The sequence below is a fragment of the Nuphar pumila genome, chromosome 10 (assembly GCF_984573655.1).
Source record: "Nuphar pumila chromosome 10, dmNupPumi1.hap1.1, whole genome shotgun sequence".
Taxonomy (NCBI): Eukaryota; Viridiplantae; Streptophyta; class Magnoliopsida; order Nymphaeales; family Nymphaeaceae; genus Nuphar; species Nuphar pumila.
In genome coordinates this window covers 106,773,296-106,787,175 of record NC_143258.1, presented here as the reverse complement: position 1 = coordinate 106,787,175, position 13,880 = coordinate 106,773,296, and the positions used below count along the sequence as shown (strand labels likewise).

Here is a 13,880-nt window from a genome sequence, read left to right as displayed (position 1 = left end):
CTTTTGGTTCCTAATCCTACCCCTCTGAGTTACAGTTTCGGCTCTACATCTGCTGATAATTTTGACAGTATACATTTAGATAAAAGATCAAGGCAGCTTCATTTCTTTTATTCTTTTCTTCTGTTAATATTTATATTCATTTGTGTAAAGTGTCGAGGTTTTCATACCCTCGCAAAAAAAAAGAGGGTAACTTAATTAAAGATTTCATAATGAGAAATGATTCTTTTATAACTTGGATCATCGCAGAGCATTATTACAAAGAAGTTGGAGAGGACAATATAAGTCTTTCGGCTCCAAAATGTCAAACAGTCACTCCTATATATATTTGAACCCCCACAAGCCAAAAACCCACGCAACTACCAACTCCTCCATCCATCAATTCACAAAGCCATCAAATCCTCAACTCTGTCCTTCAATTCACAAAACCATCTGTCCTTTCACGGGTTTGAGGCACATCACCAACAGAGAAAACCAGCCCTCCTCTTTATCTTCTGTTTGTTTGTGGAGATTCAATGGAGTTCTCAATGAGAAAAGTATTCGCAGTGATTTGTGTCCTCTTCTGCACGTGGGTTCAGCCTCTTGAAGGTATCATACCACTTGAAGAAATGAAGGAGAGAGAAAGAAGTTGGTTGCTGTTTGAGTTACTGCCAAAGGGCCCTGTGACTCCATCAGGGCCTTCATGCAAGACCACCGTCCCTGGAGGAAGCAAGCGTCCATGCTAACACATTAGGATAAACTTTGGCGCAGGATATGTAGATTACTTTCTTTTATTGGTTTTTCATCTTGTTTTTTAATTTTGCTCTTTCTCTGTCTTAAACATCCATTCATTTGTGTAAATGCATGGTCAAGATTTTGATATAGAAATAACAAAAAATTGAATTAATTCAAGTAATTGTCATAATGAGAAAGTTTCTTTCCCATTTGTGTAAGTTGCTTGAAAATTTTGCCGCGCGATAATGAATGTACATTGATCCAATGATCATACCATAAATGATCAGTTAACAGGCGATCCATTTCCAAGATAGATGGGTCCCATAAAGAGGGAAACCCAACACTTTCATAGGATACTTTCTTAAGCCCAATTAATTGACTGGTGAATTAATCTCATTTTCTATATATGCATGTTTTCTTCCTCTAAAAATCACATAATAGTTTCCATGAGCCATATTCTGCTATTACTAAGAGACAAAGGCAAAGGATATAAAATAGGAGACGCAATGTTAGATTTCATTATTTATCTGCCATGATTTGGGAGAAAATAAAAAGTCATGAACATGACGAACTTAACCCAATTTTAGTTCACCACAAAAAATGTTGGTATTTAGTTGGTTGGGTTGTTACTTTTCGTCGGTTCGGTAAATAAATATAGTTTCAGATCGGCAATGGTACTCACACACACACACGTAGAGGTTATTGGTTATTATAGCCTTATAGGCATTCTTTGAACACGTGTCACTTCTTGGTGCAACGATTCAAGTTCAAAGGGGAGCAATAAGAGAAAATCTAATGTGCCCCTTCCTTGCAGACCAGAGCAAAGACCGCTGGCTATGGCCTTCAAAGTTCAAAGGGCAAAATTTCAATGGCAAAAGAGAAAAATCTAAAATTGAGAAAAAAGAAAGCATGAGTAAATATTTTCAAAAAGAAAAAAAACAACAATATAGAATAATACGCAATTTCTTCTTTGTTGGGAGAATAGTTCCAATGGTAGAACAATGGTCTCCAAAACTATAGGTTAAGGGGTTCAAATCCCTTTTCTCCTGATCCGCACTGGGTTCCAAGACCATTCACCAGACTATGAAAAAGACAAATCATTTCTTTCCTTATGTCTTTATTTTTCGGTATACCTGTATATGCACATTTTTTCTCCTCTCCAACTTGTGCAGCTTAGCTTTGTAACACATGCTAAGTCATTGACCATTTCAATAGTAAGGTTTTGTTGTAGTTTGAACATGTCTATCTAAGAACGAAAAAGAGATTGTGAAACAGAAACATACAACACAACCAATAAGCAATGTCTCAGGGTCACACGAGATATTAAAGGAATAGCTGATCGTACTAGTTCTACACCGGCCGATAGCTTGTTACTTCCGTCCCGTACCTGAACAGGAACACAACAACCAAAGAGAGAAAATGAAATTAAATACACTGAAAATGTTTAAAACCCAAAAGAAATAACGAGATTATTAACAATATGCAATCTTGCACAAAAGAGAGGAAAGTATTACCTCGATGATCAAATGCTCTAAGGGCAATCACTGTCCTCTCATCACCGTGGAGAGGGTGGGGAGGGAGACAAAGACAAGTGAAAAGCTTTCAACTTTCCTTGCCCACTACAAGAAAACCCTCTTCAAGAATTCAGGTGGGGCATTCAACTGACAACGGAGATCTAACATTGGGTGACGAGTCTGCAATGAAAGGGGGAATGGGGAGAAACAGGGAGGAGGGGAGAGAGACAGAGACGAGGGAGGGTCGTGCGTGAGTTGCTAGTGAGGGAGGGTTGCGGGTTTTTGCGTTGGCAGTGAGTGATAGCATAGTGGACTCTCCTCAACAGTATTGTTCTGGTGGAGATCCGGAGGGGTATAACGATAGAGAGGAGGGAAAGAGGGGTCAACAGCAAAGGTCGGTGCTAAACGACATGCAAGACCTTAGAGATGTGATCTGTGAACTTGATTTTATAGGGATCAGCTCTTGAAGAGTTTGATTCAAACCATGAGTGGGGTTTTATAAAGTCCAAAAAATCAACGGTCCAAAATCTTTGTAAATTTTTGAAGCTCTAAACATCATTTTTGTCATAGAAAAAACATCTAAGTGTAGATTCTTAGTAAATTGACCATACCCAACACATTTGTAGGAACGGAATCGCATAAAAAGCACCGAAAAAAGCTGAAAACCCCATTTAGCATTCAGTTTAGCATCAAATGGGTTTAGCACAGACCCATTACTATATATATATATATATATAAAGGAATATATTGGGTACCCTCGTGGTAAGGAAAGCATTTGGTGAAGCCGATGATGAGGCTGGATATGGCCCTTGTAGTTTCAAGATTGATTGGACCACAAACTCAATGGTGTCGGCTCTGTTAGATCTGAACACTGGTCCATCTGGATCAGACTCACTTGCAGGTCGCCACGATGTTGGTCTAAAGCTGACTAAGAAACAGCTCCATATTTGACATCAGAAAGTTGACGGGTACAAACGATAGTCAGATTCCTATGCTCACTGCTGGAGGGTCCAACATATGCTCATGACTGGTGTCAACTGGGTCGGGTCAAGTCAGAACCAAGTTTGCAGGTGGACCAGACTTGCAATTCAATTTTGTGGGGGTGTAGTGTACGTCTATTATGACACAATGTAAAAGGTACCCATAAGATGCATCCAATATGGTCCTATACAATTTTGTGAAGTCAATCCACTCGGTCCTTAGTTTACTGAAATGTGTAGAACGGTAAAACGGGTCAGATCCAAATTGCATCATATACCTAATTTTTCCGGTAACTGGGGCTGAATCAAAATTTGGTGGAACCTGGAATTGGTACAGAATTTGACTACATCAAACGATAGACCGAGGGGTGAAACGCAGCCATTCAGAATCTAAATATTTTGTTGGTCTTCACACATATAACGCGTTTGCTTGCATCTCATGTGATTCAAAGTCACAGGATGGACAATGTGATCTCATGTCACGAGTAAAATGATCCTTGGGGTTCGGTAAAGTGTGAAATCCATAATGAGATTTTTTATTTTTTTTGAGAAAAAAGATAAACTTAAGATGCTCCGGGATGGTGGAGATGAGGGAATGTTTACAATACATGGATTTAGTCATATCCAATTTGAGGGATTTTGTAGGTTAATTGATCAGGGCTTGATGAAAGAACTGTGGTTTCGAATCACAAATGATTCCATCACTTGTTTGCTTCCACATGAGAAATGGGGCAAATGAGTTTGTGAGAGAAGGATTCTCACTTGGGGCCAAGTAAACATGCCCTTCCAGTCAGAATACCTTCAACCTGAAACCTCTTGCTTGGGTCTTACTCCCAGTAATAGTATGATCTATTCAACATATTACCTGCAGTCGGACTTGATTGGGCCAAGCAACCAATCAAGACAATTTGAGCACATTAGATCTTGAAAGCAACCAATCTGCCGTTTACTGTGAAGATGGCACTGTGAGACAATATGATAATACCGTAGGTTCTACAAACAGTAGCATAGCATACAAAGAATCGAAATCAAAGAGCAGGTTACAAAGGAAAAGGAGAGCCTAGAATCTCATAGACATTGCAGAGGTGGAGAATGATACTCTGGTGCTAGAAGACATTGGCCAACAGAGCTACCATTCATATGAACAGCTAATACGACTTACTGTAATGTTCCACTAACAGTCATCAGAAAAACTTTATCAGAAAGGCCAAGCACATACGCATGCTCTTTAGAAATCCATCAAACTGGTGGGAAAAGAAAACATTCTTCAAAAGGAGGATTCTATCGATATTCCCATGTGAAAATGAAGAGATCCCTATAATGGTAGCCACTGTTACTCATGGATGCATAACAGGGCAGAAAGATAATACTCCAACGAGACATTTGAGGGTGAGGGTGATATCATGTCCCAGAAATTCTCTGATATACCTCATCCTCTGCTGCATAACAAGTACTAGAGCTGGTTATTAGAGGGTTTAAAGGATGAAATGATGATTATATCAGGGAAAAAGAGACCTTCCCCTCGAATTGTCAAGTGCTCGAAACAGAAACTGCTCCCAACTCAAAACCAGATGATCGTTCTGCAATTTACGGGCACTGAAATAAAATACCACAACCGAGTTTTCAACAATTTTTTGCTCAGTAGCCAACCCCCCCATCACCAATGCAACTAATTCTGGTATACGCCCTGAGATGATGCAGGAAAGTTGCACCACAAATTGACTTTTGAAATCATTCATGTAATGAACCTTATAGTGATGTTCCAGGTATTCCATGTGCAGGACTTCTCAGGAAAATGTTGATTATTGCTTCATTTTGAATTTTTAAGCCAAAATAGTTGGGGCCAACACGAGAAAAAATAGGGGAACAAAAGTGGAATAAAAAAGGGAAGCCAGATGGAAAAACAAATTCTTAGGAGATATGCTCATAATATTATTGTTAGAGAAATATCACCAAAAACAGGAAGAAGCTTCAATTCTGGTGAAACCTGTCATTAGGACCCTGGCCATTCCCCACAGATCCCAAACAAATAAAAATTACATTGAAAACCTCAGCATCATGAACATCTCCCCCAACTTTACTTTTAATCCATATGAGATGTCAACCGATCAGGTGCAAAGGCACCTTGGATGATGTTTATCTGTTCACTTACACCTTTTCCATGTGCTAATGCATCCTGGATGTGAAATACCTTGAACCTTATCCTCTCCCTCAAGAAACAGCCCAACCTCATCAACATCTTTTCACAATCACTCTCCAAAGATTGTGTTAATTCTGAGAAACCTAACCCCCTATTGTCAATCCAAAGATCACCACACCAAAAACTATCTAAGTGAACAGGTACTGAAGTAGAAAATTTATTTTCCATCCTTTTCCTATTCTTATGGGAAGGACGCAATTAATCACATCCTTTTGCTATGCCCCACAAAAAAAAATGAACTTCGGAAAGTTTCAGATGGCTTCAGACTGCAAGTGAAAACTATATACATGACATAATCAGACTAAAACCCACCAGAGACTAGGAATACAGCGTGTTTAGCTAGCTACCTTCATTTGCATGAAAATACACATGCATGCGTGGGTTGTATTGGAAACCAGTTTTATGAAGAGGTAATATGGAAAGATTTATGCATTTAATTATTCAAATTATCAAATAAATAAGCTATCAGCCAGAAGGAGTCGAGATTAACAACTCAAACCATGTGATCATGTCCTTGTCCTATAGACTTGTAGACCAACCAATAGATGACTCCTCTGAGATTGTAGGGCCTACCTTGCACAATTGTTAGGTCCTTCAACATAACATTCCACATAATCAGCCAACTCTTCAGTATACCTTTGCAAGTCACTCGGGATAGGATCATTTTTTAGCAAATTAGCATTTTACATTCTATCACTCTTTCGGACTGAAGGAAAGCAGTATGTCATTTTCATACTGCGGAACCAATTGTTGGATTGATCTCAAAAGGAGGGGCACCACACTGTTAGAGCACGCTTCAACATTAAAAGTGATAGGCTAAGCTTTTACATTTATATTGTAGCAAATAAGCAAACCGACAGACTGTCTTAAGACAAGGAACCAATGGTGCTCCAAGTTAAAAGCAAAAAAGGGTTGTTCCTGATTCCAACCTTGGGGGTCATAGTTCTTACTTTGTTCTGAATGTTGCACACATGTTTAATATCCTTTAGGGAGTACGTCTTGAAGATACTTTCATGCATCATTTGCATAGTCAAATTTCGCAAAAGTCGCACTTGTTGATATCTACACTATTTATGAGTCATGACATGATTTTGGAATGACCCATCTTTCATTATTTCCACTTATTTTTATAGTCTTATGTCATCTCCTTTAAGTGCAACCTCCTTTTCATTGTCATTTTTTATGAGAACTAGCTTCGGTTCCTTTTTGGTGTCAACAACCAATCCCCATAGCCCTTTGCCGCAAATGTGGTGCTTAATAATGGAAGCCCACATCACGTAATTTGTGTCATTGAGTTTCACATGGATGGCGGTGACAAATTCATTGTGGTCCTCCGTAATGAAGAAGAATGAGGGCAAGAAGGAGAGGAATGGATGATGGATAGCAATACTCTTTGGACACCACAAACTCATGACCCACGATCACATGATCTACTAGCTCACGTCCACATGAGCAATCCGATCACTAGTATCCCAATAATCAAGAGCTCAAGGCTCTGGTACCATGTAATGAAATAGGGAAAGATCTCAAACACCTCACAAGGGACACAAATACAAGCCACTATCAGCATAAGCACAAGAGCCACTTAAGGCCAAAGAGAGCACAAGAACACACTTAAAAAATAATAATTTATTAATAGTTCAAATGCACGAGGCATGCCACATATATATCCATCCAAAGAACTAGTTGTTAGAGAGTTCTAAGTTCTAACAACTAGTTCTCTCTAACGGCTAGTAGAACTAGCCAAAAGAACATATCGTATTGTATCGTACTGAATCGTACAATACGGTACGATACGTATCGTTAGATTTTGGTTTTGTGATACGATACACACTCATATTGTGATACGAGTGTGTATCGTACCCATATCGGGTGTATCGTACGATACACCTTCGACACACTTTAAAAAGGCCAAAAGATACCTTTTGAGGGCCGACTTCTCCATTTGTCTAGAGGCTATTAAAAGTGCATTTTCACTGTTTTTTCGCCCAAAGAAGTTGGTTAAGGTAAAAAAAGTACATTTTCACAATTTTTCCACTCAAGAAAATGGGTTAAGGTAAAAAATCTTTATTATGAGTAAAATTACAAAGCTACTCTCCAAAAAATTTTTTCCTTGGGGGCGCTTCCCCCCTACAACCCCCTGCCAACTTACCGCGAAGTTGGATCCGCAAAAAATAAATTTTTATATCAAGGTAGAAGGCTCCACACTCCTCTAACAAAGATTGCATAAGATGATCCGGCATGACAATGGGGAACTCAAGTAATGAGTGAAAACTGATTGAAAATCAAGTGCAACTATTGCCATGATATTTTTTTATGTAATATTAAAGTATGAGTCTTGTGGCATGTTCTTAATTGCAATATATTTAATATTTTGCATGTTCTTGTGAGATATTTGATGTTTGATGGTGTCTTATGCAGATCATAGAGACATAAATGCTTTTTATATGATTTTATGGTGGTGTTTTGCGCAATTCATCATTGTGTCATGTGATATGATTTTTTAGAATTTTTGCTAATTTTTTCTGATTTTTCATTTTTTGGATTTTTTTAAAAAAATTTATTAACAATTTACGATACATTTACAATACGATACGGTGTTATTTTGAGCCTGACCGATACGGGTAACAATACGATACTTGCAACCATGGTCTTAGACATAAAAAACAAAAAAAATAAAAAAATAAACAAAGAAATGAACTCTAGAGTTCATATTACCCATGACTTGGCATAACCCTACCCTATGACATAACCAACATGACACCTAGCGCACATTTGGAAGATAGAAAAACTCTCACTGGAAAAAAAAGCTTCGCCTATGAGAGTTTTTGATAATGAGAAGTTTTTCAAAAAAAAAAAGCACTTGTTTGTGTAAAATGAGAAAAACAGAGTGGGAAAATGTGAAAAAATGAGAAAGAAGAGAAAAACAGAGTTTGGAAGGGTTTTTGCATAACTTTTCCTCTATCTTTATATCTTTCAAACGTGTTCATAGAGTGCACATTGTCTATGACATAACAAACACTAATGCCAACCCACACAATAACACCAAATATAAAATTTTAACACATACTAGCATTTAACACCTTAGTTGTATCATTCACAAACCCCCCCAAAGTTTTTTCCCCTTAGGATGATTCTCCATGAAGGCAGCCCATATGAAATAATTGGAATCATTGAGCTTGAATGAAATCACTGTCAGAGGTTCTTTTTCGGCCATGATGAAAGCTAGAAGCAAGGAATACAATCCAAACAAGATAATCTTCACTCCAAGGTAGCCTCTTTTCGCAACCACAAACCATGAAGAAGAGTGATAGAAGGAGGAACTGGTACCATGTAATGAAGTAGTAAAGAAAAATACAATCACAATACTACTAAGATCATACAAAAAAGTGTCCATGCACAAGGCCACTAAGGCAACATACAAGCCACTAATGGGCAAATAAATATAAAGCCACAAGGGCACACTCGCAATAGTTCACAAGAGAGAACAAAGAATATAAAAAAATAATATTTTTATTCAACTTAAAATGCTTAAGAAAAGCATTTAGCAAATGTGGGGGAGCTCCCACACACACATATATACAAGAGGAAGAAGAGAGAGGCTAGCACAACTAGCTAGTTGGGCTAGTCCTAACGGCTATAAAGAGTGGGGACCAAACTGCCCCTAATGGGCAGGCCCTATAACGATAAGAGGAAAAAATAAAAAATACATAAAAAACCCTATATTACAAGCTAAAAGGATATATATATATATATTCATAAATACAAACATAAGATATATTTTAACACCCTAATAGGGCATCCTTATGTTGGCTAACACAAGTGGCCATAGCCCATAAGTACACATCTATCATAGAATATACTGTTAAGGTGTATAGAGGAATTTGTATCTTCTTACCATAGTAGGGTATTTTTGTCTTTTTTCTGTGTAGGACATCGATGATATTATTTTGTGATTCTGGGGATATTTTTGCCATAAAACCCCGAATATTGTGTATGCAAAATAACTGATTCAATGTTAGAGAACTAGAACATAGTTTTCCCTAATCTTTTCTTCCCTCCTCCCTATTTTACCATCTTCTGTTCTTTCTTTCCTTCATTACTGCATGTTATCAGGATCTAGAATCAAGGATTTAAGAGGTACACAACCCACAATCTTCTCTTCACAAGGGAGCAGTTTTCCACCATGATCATATTCTCACTCCCCTCAAGCTGAATGGGTTTACGAAAACTTGTAAGCTGATATTTCATTTTTTGACAACTGAACCCAATTTGAGCATTTCACCTCCATATTACTTGGATTCATTGCATGGACTGTGGATCATGACATTTTACCTAGAGTCACCCTTCCAAATTGACTGTTCAACTGGCTTGCATAGCCTGCCTGGTCTCCTCCACTTTCCCTCAGAAATAGTTGTCTTTTATTTATACCCTGGAAACATCTGGCATCCTAATATTGGTCAAGAAACCTGATTTTGTTATTTTCCACATGTACCTTCCCTCCATTCCTTATCAGGATTCATAATGTTGAACTTGCTCTATGCCACATCTCTCCTGAAACTGACCATCTAACTAACTCCTATAACCCTATTCCCTTGATGTATTAACAAGCTCTTAGTTGTCTTTAGACACGCAGGTTAGACCAATTTTTTTCATAGAGTTTTCAAACTTGTGTTGGACACATGCCTCAAAGAAAACATCATTCAATTAGCAATCATATCAACCACAACTAGTGGATGTACTACTTAGCAATCAATCATGATGTGTTGTATGCTACATAAAAGGTGATTGACTGACACTATAGCATGTTAGATATTATATGTGTTTGCAATGTGTTATTAATGAAGTCATAAAGGTTTTCCTCTCTTCTATCCACTATCTATCATTCCTAAGAGCCAATTAAGGTGTTCAATAAGTCAAATCTAAAAGTCATGTCTTAAGACATCTAGTAAAGGGTACGAATCTTTCCTTCTCTTTTATGATATGATTTTATCTGCATGCTAAAGAGAACATTTAGATGAAGGTGGCAACCACGCTATCATTGTCAACCACTGCTAAGATTGCATTTTATTTTATGTTTTAAAAATTACCACAAAGAGGAAAACAATTCTGCATCCACATCACTACATGCAATGTTGCTGGCCTTTTGTCCATTCTGAGTTCATTTATCTGGAAGATTCAAATTATGTATCAACGAGAGTAACATTCTGACTCATAAAGACAGCAGTATTAATCCTCCCCATATAAAACATCAAGTGTGTCTCTTCAACTTTCAAGTCCACCAAAAGTTCAAGAGACAAACCAACTATTAATCAATCAATATATAAGAATTGATCACAGTTGGATTCACATACATACACACACGCACTGTGTGTGCATTCTGGATAGGTAGTGTTGCACAGAAATGTCTCATAAATGTACATGAAAAGCTCAATCTCCAATTTCAAGCATAGAACTTCGTCCATCAGAGATTACCTTACAAAAAAACAATTTCCTTTTCAGTTTTCAAATAAATATGTCCACTTCCAAGTCCACGAAACGTTTCAAGAGACAAACCAACTATTAATCAATCAATATATAAGAATTGATCACAGTTGGATTCACACACACGTACTATGTGTGCATTCTGGATAGGTAGTGTTGCACAGAAATCTCTCACAAATGTACATGAAAAGCTCAATCTCCAATTTCAAGCATAGAACTTCGTTCATCAGAGATTACCTTAAAAAAAACCAAATTCATTTTCATTTTTCGAATAAATGTGCAATAATCCAAAATCTAGCTAACACTTATTGTAAAATGTTTTCAGCTTAATTAGTTCATGGGATGGTTTCCAGTGCACCACTTCATATACAATGCTGATGGATTCTTTTTAAACATGAAATGTTGATCAACTCCGACCTTTACCCTCAGTTTCCACTTAACACGTTAAAATTTCAGAAATGATGGAGCCAGAAACGTCAAAGGGATAACGGAATACATGCATATGGTAGGCAATATTTCCAAGGAAAAGAGAACTCCTATGGGAAACTTTTAATCCGAAAACATCAGAATAATAACTTAGTCCAAAGTTCCAAAACCTATTGTAACATGATTCCCAAGCCAAATGGAGACATATGCAGCAGCCAGAAATGACTGCCACACATTTGACACTCATCCTAGGAAAAAACACCAGGCCCAAGCAAAATTTAGCTCATAAGAAAAATCCAGGAAACCACTTACCGGAAAATCCCGGATGCTGATAAAATAATTCCAACCAACTTGAATTCTTGCTACTACACCAACGTGTGAGCACATAACACAATTCGGTCAAGTGGGTCTTGCAGTATACATCACAAGCTAAAGACTACAAGTATGCTTCCAATGATTTTAGCCAGACCAGCCTTGAGTAAAGCCCCATACAAAAAGCAACCCATAGACTACCACAAAGCAGATGCAAGTTAAATAGAAGTAGAGACCAGAAGTGCACGAAAAGAAAAAAATAAAACAAATAAATCTCATTCACAAACCAAACAGGAACCTTTTTCACGTCACATTGATTGACTGCAGCAAAAGGAAAATACACTGACAAGTGAATTTTACAATAGATCCTGCAACTAACAAAAAAATAAACAAACGCACAAAGAACCAAAGAAAAAGGGAAAGGAAGAAACCCGATTACATTCTAAACCGGTTCTATTACACCAAAAGATAAGAATTATGGGGCGGAAAAGGGGAAAACAGAAGACAACAAACAAGGGAAAAAATTAATGATCACCTTATCGTGTTCAGATTTCAAACTCTACTATAAGAATGCGTCGACCCGACCACGGACATCAATCCACCCGCAGCAGCGTCCTGCTCGTCGAGGAACAGGTCATCGGTGGACCTAAACACCGCATGAATCAGAACAATTGCAACCCCGATGAGAAGGGAAACGAGCACGTTTAAGGTGACGCGCGTCAGTAGGAGCACAACGATCGTCACGACGGAGAGAACAGCGAGAACCAGACGATCATCTATGGTCCGGCCGAAGAGAACAAGCGGCTCATCACGGAAGAAGAAGAGGAAGAACCAGGCGACGAAGACGGCGATGAAAACGATGAGGGAGATCGGGTGCCACAGGAGGCTGAGGAACAGAATAAGGAGGACGATTATGGCGTAGTTGACGCGGAAGTAGGCGAGATTCCTCCGGATCCGGACGAGCGACTCGCCGAAGCTGAGAGGGCGAGAAAAGGAGGAGAGGTTCGCGAGCTCGAGCCAGGGCTTCCGGGTAGCGATGGCGGATTGGCCCCTCTCTTTGGCCCGTGAGATGAAGACCGCGGCCGCCGCAGCGGCGGAGGAGGAGGTGGCGGAGGACCCCGGAAGCGTGCCGTAGCCGGACGGCAAGGCCATCAGCGGGAGAGTAGAGGCTCTGGAGAGTCTAGGGTTTGAGTTCCGGTAGGGTTTTGTGGAGGACGGTCGGTTTTACGTCTGGATCGGAAAACCTTATAGTTGGTTTCCCGGAGATCGGAGAGAATTGTTCCGGCAACGAGACAGAGGTAGCGTTGAGGATTCACGAGCAGAATCAACGATGACGAAGGTCGAGGCGGGGGGAATGGTACAACGGAAAGCTTATACAAGGGGCAGTTTCAGAAATGCCGCTATGTTTAGATAAAATTACGAAAGAAACTCCTTCGCTTCGCTTCGCTTCCCTTCTTTGGGAAGTGAACGATAGGGTAGAAATGGATCAGGTTTTATTGGATATCATTGGATATTCGATTCGAATTCGACTCTTTATTTTCGGATGCAAATCCTTAATTAAGATCCAAATTATGTTTGATCAGATTGTCTTCAGCGTTGCATCGGATAAGAATCAGTATTTTATGTTGGATCTATTTTGGATCAAATATCAAATCTGATCAGTTTGTACTTTTACATGCAAAATGCTTGTTTTGAGTTTTCTTTTTACTAGTTTTGGATCCTGATTTATTCCCTTTTTTTTCTGACGAGGCTGATTTAGTCCTGTTTTATCATATCTAAGGCTTTGCTTGATACCTTTGAATGGAGATCCGTTGTGGTTTCCAGCACAGTGACAAATTTTGCAGGATACTTGCGAAAAATTGCCTGAAAGTTAAAAATGGTAATTTCTTACGATATTTTCAAGTTTTTTTTTGCGAGTTTTTTTCATCAAAAACATAAATATTACGTTTATTTATCATGAAAACATCGTGTGGTTTTATTCTTAAATATTTATATTTATATTTATATTTATATTTATATTTATATTTTGTCATTTTTAACTTTTGTCACCAATGGTTTCCACTGGTGCTCTCATACTGCCTATTGTTGGGACTTGGGAGTAATGGTATCGCTAGAATATTGCATTGAGAATGGAGTTTACAGCTGTGATAAGCGGAGTCCTGTTTCAAGCTGAAGGCCCAGGTTCGAATCCCTCGGTCATATGGAGCTTAAGAGATATCTGGTAGGGGTCTGCCTAACCCAGCTTACCTTTAA

The 13,880-nt window shown here is 38.5% G+C and overlaps 1 pseudogene across 6 annotated transcripts; it reads right to left on the bottom strand.

Annotated features, from left to right (window-relative positions):
- Nucleotides 1-1,623: 1,623 nt before the first annotated feature.
- LOC149827805 (PRA1 family protein F2 pseudogene) lies at nt 1,624-12,968 on the bottom strand (annotated as a pseudogene). Of its 6 annotated transcripts, none has more exons than XR_016434955.1 (2): nt 12,163-12,968; nt 1,624-2,098 (listed from the first exon to the last, which is right to left on the bottom strand). The product of XR_016434955.1 is annotated as a PRA1 family protein F2 pseudogene, transcript variant X1 (transcript). The 6 variants fall into 6 exon arrangements; XR_016434960.1 differs by lacking the exon at nt 1,624-2,098 and adding an exon at nt 4,147-4,168; XR_016434957.1 differs by lacking the exon at nt 1,624-2,098 and adding an exon at nt 8,471-8,728.
- Nucleotides 12,969-13,880: the final 912 nt, after the last annotated feature.